Here is a 15,045-nt window from a genome sequence, read left to right on the forward strand (position 1 = left end):
GGTGGTTTAAAGTGAACTCAGGTAAAAGCCGAGTCTTAACAGGGAATTGACTATAGGGCTACATATATATGGACTATTACAATCAATAATATATTGAAATTAATTAGAATAAATCAATTTCTGTACAAAAATGTATGTCTGTTGTGTGCGTGTGTCAAGTTATATACAGCCTATGTCTAACGTGCGCAAAAGCGCTGCTCGCGCCTAGGCTATTTCATTGTTTAGCCTTGGTAGGGCCTTTAGCCTTTTTTATGAGATAGAGACCCCCTTAGAGACAAAAAGATAATTCGAACCCTGTGTCAGGGCCCTATGCTACATTGCATTTGCAAAAGACCAAATTGGCCAAAAGTCTGTCAGTCATTTGTGCACGATGGGGACGTAGTATGATTCCAAGAATAAACAAGTTAAACAAGAATAGTCAATCTTCTTTAACTTTTTTTGAGCAATTTAATATATCTCTTGTTCTGACTTTTTTGTGATTTACATGGATAAAAGGTACCTAATATTTCTATACTGAAATAATATCGGCATTATAATTGTAAGCTAATTTATTTAATAACGTTATTGTTGAGGGTTGATTTGTATTTCCGGTTTTAAGTGGGTTGTTGGTAGTGACTCTTATTTTGAAAGGGGGTTTAAAGGAAGTGGGTGCTGTGATCAGTGAAGTTGTAAAATGAACGGAGGATAAACGGGTGTGCTGTCCCGAGCGCATGACCTGCTCTCGTGTCCTTTGTCGGCTGAAGCCGGACTTATGATACAACCAAACGCTCGGCTACATAATTATTATAACTATGATGATTTTTCAGTTGCTTTTTTTTTGGTGCCCCCTCAGGACTTGGTGCCCGATGCACAGCGCGTAGTGCGCGTTTTGGGAGCGGCGGCGCTGCACACACACACACACAGACGCACACAAACACGATGAATGATACAGAGCGCTCCTTAATAACATACTTTTTAATCTTTGTGCTTTGGGGAAAGGAGCAAGTCTTATCAAGTCAAACGGCTCAAGTCCAAGTGAAGTCACGAGTCATTGAGGTTGAAGTCCAAGTCGAGTTGCAAGTCTCTTTACATTTAGTAAAGTCGAGTCTAGAGTCATCAAATTCATGACTCGAGTCTGACTCGAGTCCAAGTCATGTGACTCGAGTCCACACCTCTGGTATGTACTGTATATATTTAAGATTCAAGGTGTTGTGAGGCAGTTTTGGCTGGTCCTCACAATTTCAAAAGGTTGTTTGAGGGTTCAAATTTGGTTTTAAGGTTAGAACTATGTTTAGGTTAGGGTAAGGCATAGTTGTTAAGTTAAGGTTGGGGGGCTAGGGAATGCATTATGCCAATAAGTTTCCTCACAACTATAGAGAGACGTACGTGTGTGTTTGTTTGCGTATAAGTCATTTAATAAATTATACAGTTGGATTTTAAAGCACTATGTGTGATGTTTATGAACAGAAATACAGGTCTGCCACGCACACACGGACCAGCCAAAGGACATTCCATTAACTTAAATTTTGTTTACTTACCATTTGCCTAACCCTAACCTAAACCTCAAAACATCTCTTTATCTTCATCTTCACCCATTCATTGGACAGTCTAATTTATCCCATATCACGAACCTTAACCAGAAGGCTGGTCGAAGCCAGATGTTTGTTATGTTTGAGTGTTTGAGAGAGAAACAAAGTGCCGGGAAGAGGTGTTTTCATTGGCCAGGGATGGAAGTTTGATGACTAATCAGATAATTACTTCCTGTTATGTGTGGAAACAGTTTGAATAGTTCAGTCAATTCCTCATTGCTGGAAGGAGGCATTTCCAGTTCTTTAGGTCATATATATATATTAGGGCTGTGAAATGATTACAATTTTTAATCAAATTAATCACAGGTTTCTATTAATCATGATTAATCACATTACCGATTTTCTCGGTATATTTTTGTGAAAACAAAAATGTTATGACAAAAGACGGATATAGACATTTAACATGTTTTCTTTTTATATTCATAAATAAACAAAACGATGGTGCTGCAAGTCAGTAGTTCGTTAGCAGTTGTCTCTGCTATTCCATATGGAACATTAATATAATCTTCATCCTAAACAGAATTCGGGCTTCTTAGCCATTGTATGGTTGATTAAAACTTTTTTCTTTTCTTTTTAAATCAAACAGAAATTATTTGAGCTTCTTAGCCATTCTTTTTATAGGATGGTTGACATTTTTTATATTTTTTGTCAAACAACCATTAACCACACCATGACACAATCTAAAGCCTCTCAAGGTCCTCTTAGCTAGTCGTTCTTTAGCCAGTTGGTGAGGCAAACTAACTTATTCACATTCTATGACAGAATTTCAGGGTTATTTATTGGAAACTGGAAAAAAACTGGAAACCAGTCAGCCTGGAGGAGATCCCAGCGGCCTCTACTGAGTGTTGGTCAGTGCCCCGGCGCCCCCTCCGTATCCATATCCCTTGGGACCAAAATCTCTTCCATGGCATCCTGGAACACAGAGAGGTAAGATGAAATAATAAAAGTAAAAACAAACAAACATGACCCTTTAATATCTTTTTAAAAAACATGTATTGCCTTGCACATCATGATTTTACATTATGAGACACAGCCAGCACCGGTTTTCAGCATTAGATTATTAAATACATTTTGTTTGCTGGAAACACAAAAACACCAGGTCTAGATTACAAGCTAACACACTTTGATTAAAAATAAAGTAAAGTGAAGTAAAGTGTTGGAACAAGTCTTTTGAGGGCTGCAAGCAGGACACTCCCCAATCCAAATATATACACTTACAGATTAAAAAGTGTGTGATGAAGACGAAAACACATTTTGTGTGCAATTGGATACAAAGTCACAAGTCGGTGCAAATTCAAACGAGCTGAGGCAAAGATGTGTCCACAGGAAAACACAACGCACACATGTGGTCTGTGCACGTGGATCCTTGTTTGTGTGCACGAGGATTGGCTCATTTGATCCACTTTAAATGTGTAAATATTGGTCATTGTTTTATATATTTTAATTAGGACTAATATAGACAAAGTTGTAGAGAGACCTCTGGTGGCTTTGAGGCTCTATGGCAGCTGCTAAGCTTGTCTATGCTCCAGCTCAGCTCTATTGATCCAGGTCTGACTAGTTTTACTGATAAAGCACTTTTCATACACAGAGGTGGATTCAAGCTAGTGCACAAGGACATGAGAAAAACAACAAGGAAATTAGGGTTCAAAACAGTGAATATGCAAAATGTAAGAGACCACAAAGAGTAAAAGAAGAGAGAGAGAGATATTCAAATATAGATTAAAATATGTAAGTAAATAGAGCAATAAAAATACAATTGAATAATACAATGGATTAAAATACAGTACATAGACATAAATAATAAAAATAGAAAAAATACAGTGATGGCACCGGAACCTTGTAAAATAGTTAAGTGAAAGGCTTCTGTGAATTAAAACTAAACTGGCCCCACATTTGTGTTTTTAGTTTTTGATTGCAAGACTCAAGGGGATCTATTTTATTGACCTTAGATAATCATCTAGAGTGCAATGCGCATGCGTTTGCTAATTCAACGAGCGAAAAAAAAAGCTTCCCATGGTTTTACTTTGATATGAAAAAAAAAAGTCATGGTTATGTTTTAGGGGCGTAAACCAACCAAACAAGCGCCTGCTCACCTTCGCGGATTGATATGAAAGTACTGCGGCGGATCACGCACCGGCAGGGCTGCACTTGATTGACTTTTAACGATCCTCCACAACATGGCGGCGGGAGTTTGACAGCAGGAGTTGAGTGCAAAGGATTTAAACACCGACACACGGAGTCGTGAGTTGTAACGATACTTGAATTGGATCTGTGAAACGTGTGCAGATAGTAGGGGGGGGGCACTGGATTGAACTAATTCTGAATGTAATTGAGGATTTTCTTGGCAAATATTTGGACTGATTGAAACAAGGAGAAATCCAACCAAGCAATATGATATCTTTAATTCATTTATAAAGGTTCAAATGTTGCAAAGTAGGCCTGGTATAAAATCATATTCATTCACAAAAGTGTGACATGAAATGAAAGAACCCTGTAAAATGGTAAATATTCAAAAGGACAGGTGTTACAGGTGTGTAACAAACTGTGGAGCCGTAATTAGTAATTCCTGACTAGAGTGCTAGTGCGCCCTCTGCTGTATCATTGTGTGTATTACAACCATTTTTTTCTTGTATGTTTTTTTCAATAATAAAATCAAAGTAAGAAAACTGACCCGATGAAAGGACTAGAGCCTGACAGATTTATCACTTGACTCTTGATATTCGCTGATTTGAAGCGTTCACGGACTAATATAAAGAATAAACAATGTAGAATAGATAGAGAAGTATTTATGTTGATATTTTGTTTAGAAGGAGTTTACACTTTCATTGACATCTGTTAGTTAGCAGGACCGCGTGTAAACTTCTTAACTGATGACATTTCGTGGGGTCGTGGGACATGACCTAAGGAACATGGACGAGGACATGACACATTACATTTCCGTGTGGATCCTGATCAGGGGGCAGATCAAGGATTTTATTTTGACTTTCTTTAAGATTAACATACAAGATGAAGATACATTTATTTGTCCCAAACACATGCACAGACATGCACAGGCAGACTCATGCAATTGTAGGGAAATTTAACCTCTGCTTTTAACCCATCTGGTGCAGGACACACAGAGCAGTGAGCCGCCATGTACGGCGCACGGGGAGCAGATGTTGGGGGAGTAAGGTGCCTTGCTCAGGGGCACTAGACAGGGTAGAGAGAATCCTCTTGGATTTTTGGACAGATCAATCCAGGTTTATCTTTTTGTTGTTTCTCCGTGGAGTCGAACCACAGACGAACCAGAGACCTTTTCTGCCCATAGTCAGAGTTTCTGCCACTAGTCCACCGCCTCTCTTAACATTGCAAGAGAGGGCATTTTTCAACATGTTTGTTAAATAGAAAACCATATCTGTCTTTTACAAGGTTTCATAAGGTCACTGTTGGGCCTTTCTGAAGGTTTGCACTCTGCTGTGTGCCGTTATAGTTTCCATTAAGGTTTATGGTTCAAATCAATCCAAGATATCAAGCTCAATTAAATTTCTCTGTCTTAAGGGTTTGATAATTATACCTTACGAACCCATTTGTCTCTATGTATCTTTTTCTATCTATCTTCATCTCTATCTCCATATGTATCAGTATCAGATATTTTGGACTCCCTAATATTGACATCAGTCCTTACAATGAGCTCTTCAGACATTTTATTCCAGTTTAGATTTATATGGAACCACTGTTGCAGACTTGGGTCTTGTGTTGGTTGGGGCAGCCAGACCAGCATTCTTCACCACACGTGTTCAAATCAGATTGTTGTTATGGATTAACCATAACATTGTTGTTATGGATTAACCATAACAACAATCTGATCTGAACACGTGTGGTGAAGAATGCTGGTTCGGTACAGGACACGCTCTGTAACGATACCATGTCATCTTAAGTCATTCTTGGTATGTGAGGTGAAGACGGTGAAGTTTTACCTCTGCAGTAGATTTCTCCGTCATTGTCAGCAACCGTGGTCGACTCGAGGCTCTTCCCACACGAGGCGCAGGTGAAACAGCCTCTTATGCCACGACTGTCAATAAATAGAACATCCATTTCAAAAGGGGCATGTTTTTGCGTGCGTGCACGTGTGTGTGTGTGTGTGTGTGTGTGTGTGTGTTGCTACTTACATTCCCAGCTGCAATCAGTAGCTCATTGGTATAGACCGACTTGCCGCAGCGAGCGCACTTTTCTGCCCCTCCATTCCGAGAAGCGTCCATGCTGCAACATAAATACAGAAACCTACACACACACACCGATCAGTCAGATGTATGGAAAACCATAAGATAAAAAGCTGTTGTGTAGATGAGAACCTGAAATAAGAAGAGGTATTACTTCTAGCAGGTTGATTTCATTTGATAAAGACAGAAATGTCAGGAATGTTTTGGTCCCGGGTTTGAAACGTATAATTTAAGGTGGTAAGTCGATGTTTCAAAGTTTTTGTAATTTTACAGCAAGTTTTGAGGCGAGACAATCAAATGAGGAGCAGATGAAGAAGGTAGAAGCTTGGAAAAGAGCTGAGTCATAATGTGGAACTTAAATCGAAGCTCCAGGAGAAAGAAAGGTTAGAAAAACGGGGGTTTTTGGGTTTTATGTATTTAGAATTCTGCGTGCTGCTCTGACAGATAACTGATAACTCGTCATATCACTCTATCACTGATAGAAACAGTTTTTGAGAAAGATGAGGTTTATGCAGTTTTGCATATCTCATAATCATATCTCGGTTATTTGCGCAAAACCCTTGAGGATGCATTCTGGTACCTGCTTATGGTGGCTCTGCAAATTTAGGCATGTGGAGATACAGGTGAGTTGTGCAGGAAGGCTTGCATAAAACAGTGGAGGTAAGGAGTACAACCTTAGTATTAATTCTGAAGTCTGCTCATGAAGTTTGTGACTGCTTGTGACATTTGTATGATCTTTCAGTTGCTACACTTTGTCGCCTTAACCAGAGAGCGTTAGAGTTATATATTAGATTTTGCATTGTGTTAAATGAACAAGCCAAACTAGTGGGATACACATCCTAGTTCTTCAAACAAAGACGTCTCCTCTGGCCTGACTTGAACCAGAGATTAATGTTTTCCCATCATGCATAGCCAGAAAGATTAGGAGATGAAGAGGAAGCAAACAAAAACAGGAAATAATATGTGACATGACTTACGTTCTGCTCTGTCGCTCAGTGATGATGGACAGGTTGGATTCCTTGATCTGAGAGGCGTTAATGCAGCACCAGCGTGTGTTCAGGAAACAGCCTGAAGAAGTGGGTTGAGGAGTTGTAGTCGGCAAGAGTGAAGGTGTCTGTGATGGCCGCACCGGCAACCACACACTGACATTCCAAAAACATGATGTTTTCTTTGAGTTACCAGTTCCTGGGGCCTTGTTTCTGGAGTCATCTGGCCGCTCAGCAAGGGGAGGCCCAGCTGCAGCAGACCACCTTAAATGGCTGTGAGTCCTAATTGGACTGCACTATGTCTGTTGCCATCATGGGAGAGGACATGGTTGCTTTATTTCTATTTGTAATTATTAAATCTTTAATTATTGCTTTCTATTTCTATTTTATTCATTTTCCTTAGTTAATATGGTATGGTTTAATACGGGGATGTGATGTTGTGGCAGTAGTTTGTTTTCAGCGTTAGCCTGTCTATGTGTATCCCCCTCTTTGTTTTGAGTGGCTTGACCAGCCACCATATATGTTCCCATCTCTCAGTCGAGTGTTTTTTTTTTTTTTGTGGTGATGCTGTCAACTGGTCGCCAGCAGATGCTGGAGGATAATTTGCCTTTCACCGGTTGTGAGATTTTCTTTTTACTTGTTGTTAATGGAAACTGAATTAAAAAACAACTTTTCATTCAAAGAAACTCTGTGGCTCTCTGGTCTTCCTGCTCGGTCCCTCACATATGGTGGCAGTGGTGGGATCAGCCGGTAGAGAGCACGGAAAGATTTTGTTTTTAATTATTTTTTTCCCCTTCACATCGGGTTACCCCCAGCTTCACCTTTTGAACCATGCAACGTGGAGGACGGATAGGACGAGGAAGAGCAAGAGGAAATGGTGTGGAGCTTGATGAACCACAGCCTAGTCAAGATGAGGATGTCTATGGAATAGACGACAGAGATTCTGGAGGGGTCCCAGACACTCAAAATGGAGATGTCAGAGGACCAACACTGGCAGACCTGACAGACATTTTTCGTGCCCACATGGACCGGCAAGAGGTCCGTGATGCTCGTCTAATGGAGGAGAATGCACGCCAGGAGCAGCATTTTAAGGTACTACAGCATCAGTTCCAACTCCTGCAGATGGAAGTACAGGCTTGTACTACCCCCGCACCAGAGCTCACTCCATCTGGGCCAGACACTCAAGGCCTGGAATTCCTTCAATCAGATCCTCAGGCTGAAGCAGCGCGGTTACACGGGGGTCCTCCAGCTAGTTCCTCATCAGGTTTTTTTCGATCAGAAAAGGAGCCCAGATTGGACAAACTTACTGACAATGATGAAATTGAACATTTTCTTTTAACTTTTGAAAGGATTGCCACAGCGTGTAGGTGGCCTTAGTCGGACTGGGTTTTTCACCTAATTCCATTGCTCACTGGTAAGGCTAGAGGGGCCTATGTATACATGGACGTGGATACAGCCTTTCATTATGAAAGTGTAAAAGCTGCTATTTTTAGAAAATATGAGGTTAACCCTGAGACCTACAGACAAAAATTTCGCTCCGCCGAGGTTCAACCTGGTGAAACACCAAAGGAGCTTTATGTGAGGCTGAAGGAACTGTACGGGAAGTGGATCCAACCAGTTGGTAAAACCATTAAAGATGTTGCTGAAATTATTATCATGGAGCAGTATTTACGTATGTTGTCCCCTGAGCTTCAAGTATGGGTCAGGGAACGTGATCCTTCAACAGCTGCAGAGGCTGCCTCACTGGCCGATGTGTATGTGGCTGCCCGGCGGACAGGACAACCATGGAGCTACACCACCTGGAAGGCCACCAGAGAAATTCGCAGGCCCACACCCCCTCAATACCACCGGGGAGCGATACCAGATGGAGGTAGGGCTCCCATGAGGGGGAATCAGTCAGCATATACACCAACAAGACAGGTTGGCCAAGTTCCTATTTGTTACCTATGCGGCCAGGAAGGTCACATAAAACCCATGTGCCCGAAGAACCCCCCCAAGCTCACGCAAATGTGTGTTTTACCTCGTAAATCTGACCTTAATCATAACAATAACCGATCCATGAAGTTCACAACTGTCAAAATTAATGGGAAATTGCCAAGAGCCCTACTTGATAGTGGCAGTAATCAGACCCTTGTGCACAGGCAGTTTGTACCATCTACTGTTATCTGTACTCTTGAAAGCGTCCCCATCTGCTGTGTGCATGGGGATGAGAAGGCTTATCCAACTGCTGACATTTATATTGAAGTTCAAGGACAAACTTACCTTTTAAACATTGGAGTTGCGGATTATCTTCCTTTCCCAGTGGTGCTGGGTAGTGACCTGCCAATCTTGTTTGATTTGTTACACAGACCCCATAGTTGTAATGTTACAGTAACCAGAGCCCAAGCCAAGCTAGTTGATGAGCCCTCGGAAACCCTCAGCGCCTTGCCTTTCTATGATGCTGACCTAGACATCACACCTGAGAAGCCCCGGAAGTCACGCAAGCAAAGAAGGCAGGACAAATTTCAACAGACAGTTGTAACACCATCAGAGCAGGTACCTCCAGATTTGCCACTGGGCTTCAAGGTACCGTCCGACATAGCCCGTATGCAGCGAAATGACCCCAGCTTAGTCACCATGTGGAAAAATACTAAGAACAGTCCTGGAGAGGAGTATTTCCTACATAAGGGTATCCTCTACCATCACCATGGACCAGCCAAGCAGCTAGTGGTCCCTAAGCCAGCCCGAGACATAGTACTCGTCTTGGGCCACTCTGTTCCCTGGGCGGGCCACTTAGGGAAACATAAGACCCTGGCTCGCATTAGACGACACTTTTACTGGCCTGGTTTAAAAACAGATGTTGCCCAGTTTTGTAGGACTTGCCCTCAGTGCCAGAAGACATCTGGAAAACGACCTTTGAGAGCTCTGCTTCAGCCACTCCCTATTATCGGTATTCCCTTTGAACGACTTGGTATGGATGTGGTTGGTCCACTTGAAAGGAGCAAGACAGGGAACCGCTTTATGCTAGTGATCACTGATTATGCTACCAAATATCCTGAAGTATTCCCCCTCAAATCGGTCAAAGCAAAAACTGTGGCATTGTCCCTAATTCAGTTATTCTCCAGAGTTGGTTTCCCCCGTGAGATTCTAACTGACCAGGGCACAAATTTCATGTCAACGCTGTTGAAACAGGTCTACCGACTGCTGGGTATCAAGAGTGTGAGAACAACCCCTTACCATCCACAGACGGATGGATTGACGGAGCGGTTCAACCAGACCCTTAAACAAATGCTCCGTAAGTTTGTCAACGACACAGGCTCGGACTGGGATCAATGGCTACCCTACCTCCTTTTTGCATACAGGGAAGTACCCCAGGCTTCCACGGGGTTTTCCCCATTTGAGCTTTTGTATGGTCATGAAGTGAGGGGACCTCTGACCTTGCTAAGAGAGGACTGGGAAGGAGACCATGGGAGGGAGGCGGATGTTAATATCATCTCCCATGTTGTTCAGATGCGAGAGAGGCTACAAAAGATGACTGAACTTGCCCAGCAGCACATGGCGGAGGCCCAAAAGTACCAGAAGTCTTGGTATGATAAGAAAGCACGGCAGCGGACCTTTACCCCGGGTCAGAAGGTTCTAGTCATGTTGCCAACCAGTGACAGCAAGCTTCTGGCAAATTGGCAAGGACCATTTGAGGTAGAGAGACAACTTGGACCCACAACCTACCAGCTTGCAGCCCCAGGGCGAACACGGTCCAGCAAGGTGCTCCACGTGAACCTCCTCAAGGAGTGGGCTGAAAAGCCGGAGAAAAAGGCGGAGGTCTTGCTCATAAGAGCTGTGAAAGAGGAAGAAGACGTGGATGAGCAATACCTCCCCTCACCATCCCTCACTGAACTGGATCTTAGCCACCTGTCGGCTGATCAACGAAACAAGGTGAAATCTTTATGTAATCCTTGTATATTTCAAGATAACCCAGGTCGCACAGATATGGTTGAACATGTTATTGTGTTAAAAGATGAAGCTCCAGTGAAACGTATGAGTTACAGGATTCCAGAGCGCCTTCTGGGGTCCCTGAAAAAGGAAGTGGAGCTGATGCTGTCTCTGGAGGTCATCGAGCGCTCAAAAAGTGAGTGGTGCCACCCAATAGTTTTGGTCCCGAAGAAGGATGGCACATTAAGGTTTTGTATTGATTTCAGATACCTTAATTCTGTGTCAAAATTTGATTCATACCCAACACCACGTATTGATGACATGATTGAGCACCTGGGCAAAGCAAAATACCTGACCACCATTGACTTGTGCAAGGGCTATTGGCAAGTGCCCCTTGCTAGGGCATCTAGGGAGCTGACTGCCTTTCGGACTCCTTGGGGTCTTTTCCAGTTTACAGTCTTGCCTTTTGGGCTTCATGGTGCCCCTGCAACTTTTCAAAGGCTCATGGATCGGGTGCTGAATGGATTTGAGGGATATGCATGTGCCTACCTCGACGATATTGTCATCTACAGTGCTACTTGGGAGGAGCATCTCCAGCATCTGAAGAAAGTTCTGGAATGCCTCCAAATAGCAGGCCTGACCATTAACCCGGCAAAGTGTGTTTTTGCCAAACCTGAGACTGAATATTTGGGTTTCATCATTGGGAATGGGGTGATCAAACCACAGGTCCACAAGATTCACGCCCTGGAGTCCTGTCCCCTGCCTCAGACCAGGAAGCAGTTGAGATCCTTCCTGGGGATGGCCGGTTTTTATCACAGGTTCATTCCCAATTTTTCTGCCAGAGCAGCTCCACTCACGGATATGACTGGATCCAGGTGTCCCAACCAGGTCCAGTGGACAGGGGCGGCAGAAGCAGCATTCCGGGACATTCAGCTGTCTCTGGGGAAGAACCCAGTTCTCTACAGTCCTGACTTTGAGAAACATTTTTTTCTTCAAACAGATGCTTCGGAGAGGGGCCTTGGAGCTGTCCTACTGCAAGGACCACCAGAAGACCAACACCCTGTCGCTTTCCTCAGCCGTAAGCTGTTCCCAAGGGAGGTACGTTACTCTACAGTAGAGAAAGAAGCCCTGGCGATGAAGTGGGCTATTGACTCCTTCAGGTACTATCTCCTGGGGAGGGAGTTCACTCTGCAGACTGATCACAAGGTCCTCCAGTGGTTGCAGAGGATGAAGGACACCAACAGCCGCATTACACGATGGTACCTGGCCATGCAACCCTTCCGCTTCACAGTCCATCACATCCCGGGCAGAGTCAATATGACGGCAGACTACCTCTCTCATTGTCACAGCGAGATTTCTGAAGGGGGGGAGTATGTGATGGCCGCACCGGCAACCACACACTGACATTCCAAAAACATGATGTTTTCTTTGAGTTACCAGTTCCTGGGGCCTTGTTTCTGGAGTGGTTATCTGGCCGTTCATTATTATCATTTATTCATTTTCCTTAGTTAATATGGTATGGTTTAATACGGGGATGTGATGTTGTGGCAGTAGTTTGTTTTCAGCGTTAGCCTGTCTATGTGTATCCCCCTCTTTGTTTTGAGTGGCTTGACCAGCCACCATATATGTTCCCATCTCTCAGTCGAGTGGGTTTTTTTTTTGTGGTGATGCTGTCAACTGGTCGCCAGCAGATGCTGGAGGATAATTTGCCTTTTACCGGTTGTGAGATTTTCTTTTTACTTGTTGTTAATGGAAACTGAATTAAAAAACAACTTTTCGTTCAAAGAAACTCTGTGGCTGGTCTTCCTGCTCGGTCCCTCACAGTGTCCAAGACCTTGTCCTTTTTATTCAAGTCGATTTTAGCTGTGTGCTGAATGGGTGGAGCTTCTGTTCTTGTTGTTCCAGTCTGCAAAGTTCGACCTGTAAAAACAGGTTAGGTTTGAAAAACAACATTGTTTTTAAGTTGGGTGACTTCATGGTAAAGCAACCGGTCAAACCTGAAATTACCTGCTGATAATGAACGTACCTCCATTGTGTGACGTCCCTATCTGACATAAGGACTGTTACTATGGTACTGTGAGGCACTAGATTAGTAAGAAATACTGCAGATTAGATAATTGCTGTACTAAATATTTATCTTGAGCTTTATTTCAAATGACCATCAGATTATTACCTCTGCCTATTATACTTTCATCAGTTTCTTTGCTAGTTCGCAGTATTTTGCTACAACTACTCAACTGATTTCGAGTTGAGCATGAAGGCGTTCAAAAGAACGCGTTCATTGAACACGTTCATTTTTATGAGAACGTTGAACTGAACGCAACTTAATGACTAATGATGAATTTTAACGGTGAACACGTTCATATTATCTGAGGTCTAGCTAAAACGTTACGAATGTTTTCCTTCTCCTGAGGAGAGAGGCTGTCTAAAGGCTGGCGCATGCTTCTGCAACTGCGGCTGCAGCTTTTCACGCAGTTGTGACGATGGACTCGTTTTAATTTATGGTTCTCAAAGGATTGCGCGTGTTGCATAGCAATTAACCGCCAGAACACTAGGTGGAGTAACCTAGTGAATGTGAAGAATGACCTCCCCGCACAACATAATTCACATCTGCTCCAATGTGGAAGATAAGCTGGTCGGAGTGAAACTACAAGGTGCTGGACCCACCTATGATGTGATGTGTCAGGGTGATGTTATGTGAGGAATGGAAACAATGAGCACGTGTCTGTTGGGCCAGAGCCCAGCGGGGTGCCACCAGACACTGGAGCCGAGAGGAACAAAGGGTTGTTAAACTTTGGGCGGGAAAACATCCTCCTGCAGGCTCAAGAATCTCCCCCTGGTGGTGGAAAAATGTTCTGGGTTTGCCTTGGAACCCCGCTGATTTCCAAGCCCCGCCCACTCAGATCCATTTCTGACACTCAATTGGCTTAAAGCCAGCATCATCCTATGACCAACTCCTCAAGGAGGAGGACCTCTCAGGTAGAACAAAACCACTGAGACCCCAAACATCGCTGCCATTTTACCCTGCTCTGAAGACAACACCAGGCACATTTAGTGGCTAAAGGGGGCAACCAGAGTTATTTTATTTCATTTCTTTTATTTCTTTATTCAGTCGACGTTTTTATTTTCAAAAGGACTTTTGTTATTTTAACTTGAAGAGGCCGCGCACAGGAACTCGCTCGCCGGTCGAGCATCACAGACTTTCTTTCCAAATCCACAGCGGCGTTACCGCTGTTCATCCCTGCAGAAGAGACGAAGCTGAATTCCATTCCAAGAGCAAGAGAAGTTCGCTCGATTCGGCCCAGCGCTGATCTCCGTTGCAACCACGAGACCCACCGGAGCACCGCTTAAGAGGCCAGGACACTGATTTTGTTTTCCAGGAATCCGCCCGTTCGCACGCATCCTGGGGTTTAACGAGACATTCACTGGACTCCCGGAAATCCGCGCCCCACGCGCAAGCAACACCGCGGAGGTCACAGTAAGAGGCTTTATTGTCTGGGCAGATGTTAATCTAATACGTAGCGTATTGTTTTAATACTTGAACGTATTTGTTTTGTATGAGACCGCCGAGTCTCTAATGTTTAGCGGCGATTCGCCACTTCCGGTTTCCGGTTACGGCCTTGTGCCACAGTTTTTAAGCGCCGTGAGCAGCGTCTCCAGCTCATTGTGACCGTTTGAACAACTTTAAAGAGACTTTACCGGTCAAACCTCAGCACACAACGCCACTTGGGTGCTGAGTGGTAAAGTAAATGTAACTTGTCTCTGACGGTGCTTTTAAGAGCTTTGCTCTCTCCTTGTATGCTCTCTCTCTCTCTCTCTCCTTCTAAACCGACCTATACACACATCCGATCTGTATTTAGAATACAGTTCATGTAACATAGTTAAATCTATATTCAGAGAGGCTGGACACATCTGGAAGCCATGCGGCCGAACGCCAAAGCAGAGACAAAGAATTCCCTTTGTCTGAAAATCCCTTGGTGTAATTCATGTGACGACCACCAGTGTGAGCTCCGGCCACATGGTGTCATTAACATAGACTCCATTTTGAATAACGCAAGTTAAACCCACCATTTTGAATCTATTATTGCCACGCCTCCTCTCTCCCTCTCCTCCCATTCTGGCTCTAAATTCATGACGGCTCCGCCATTTTGTTTTGTAGTCAATCCGCCATTTTGAGAGTTTTTAGGCCTTGATTCCACGAATCATGATCGGCCGCCATCTTAGATGTGACGTCACCAAGTGACTGCGTCATCGCCACGCCCCCTTCTTTTTCTCTCTCTCTCTCTCTCGCTCTCTCACACACCCACACACACACACACACACACACACACACACACAGACACACCCACACCGACACACATTGATAGACACAGACAGATACAC

General features: G+C 43.6%; 1 pseudogene; it reads right to left on the reverse strand.

Moving 5' to 3' along the window:
* Nucleotides 1-1,841: 1,841 nt before the first annotated feature.
* LOC128442348 (cysteine and glycine-rich protein 2-like) lies at nt 1,842-5,896 on the reverse strand (annotated as a pseudogene).
* Between the last annotated feature and the right edge of the window lie 9,149 nt (nt 5,897-15,045).

Source organism: Pleuronectes platessa, chromosome 6, assembly GCF_947347685.1.
Source record: "Pleuronectes platessa chromosome 6, fPlePla1.1, whole genome shotgun sequence".
Lineage (NCBI taxonomy): Eukaryota > Metazoa > Chordata > Actinopteri > Pleuronectiformes > Pleuronectidae > Pleuronectes > Pleuronectes platessa.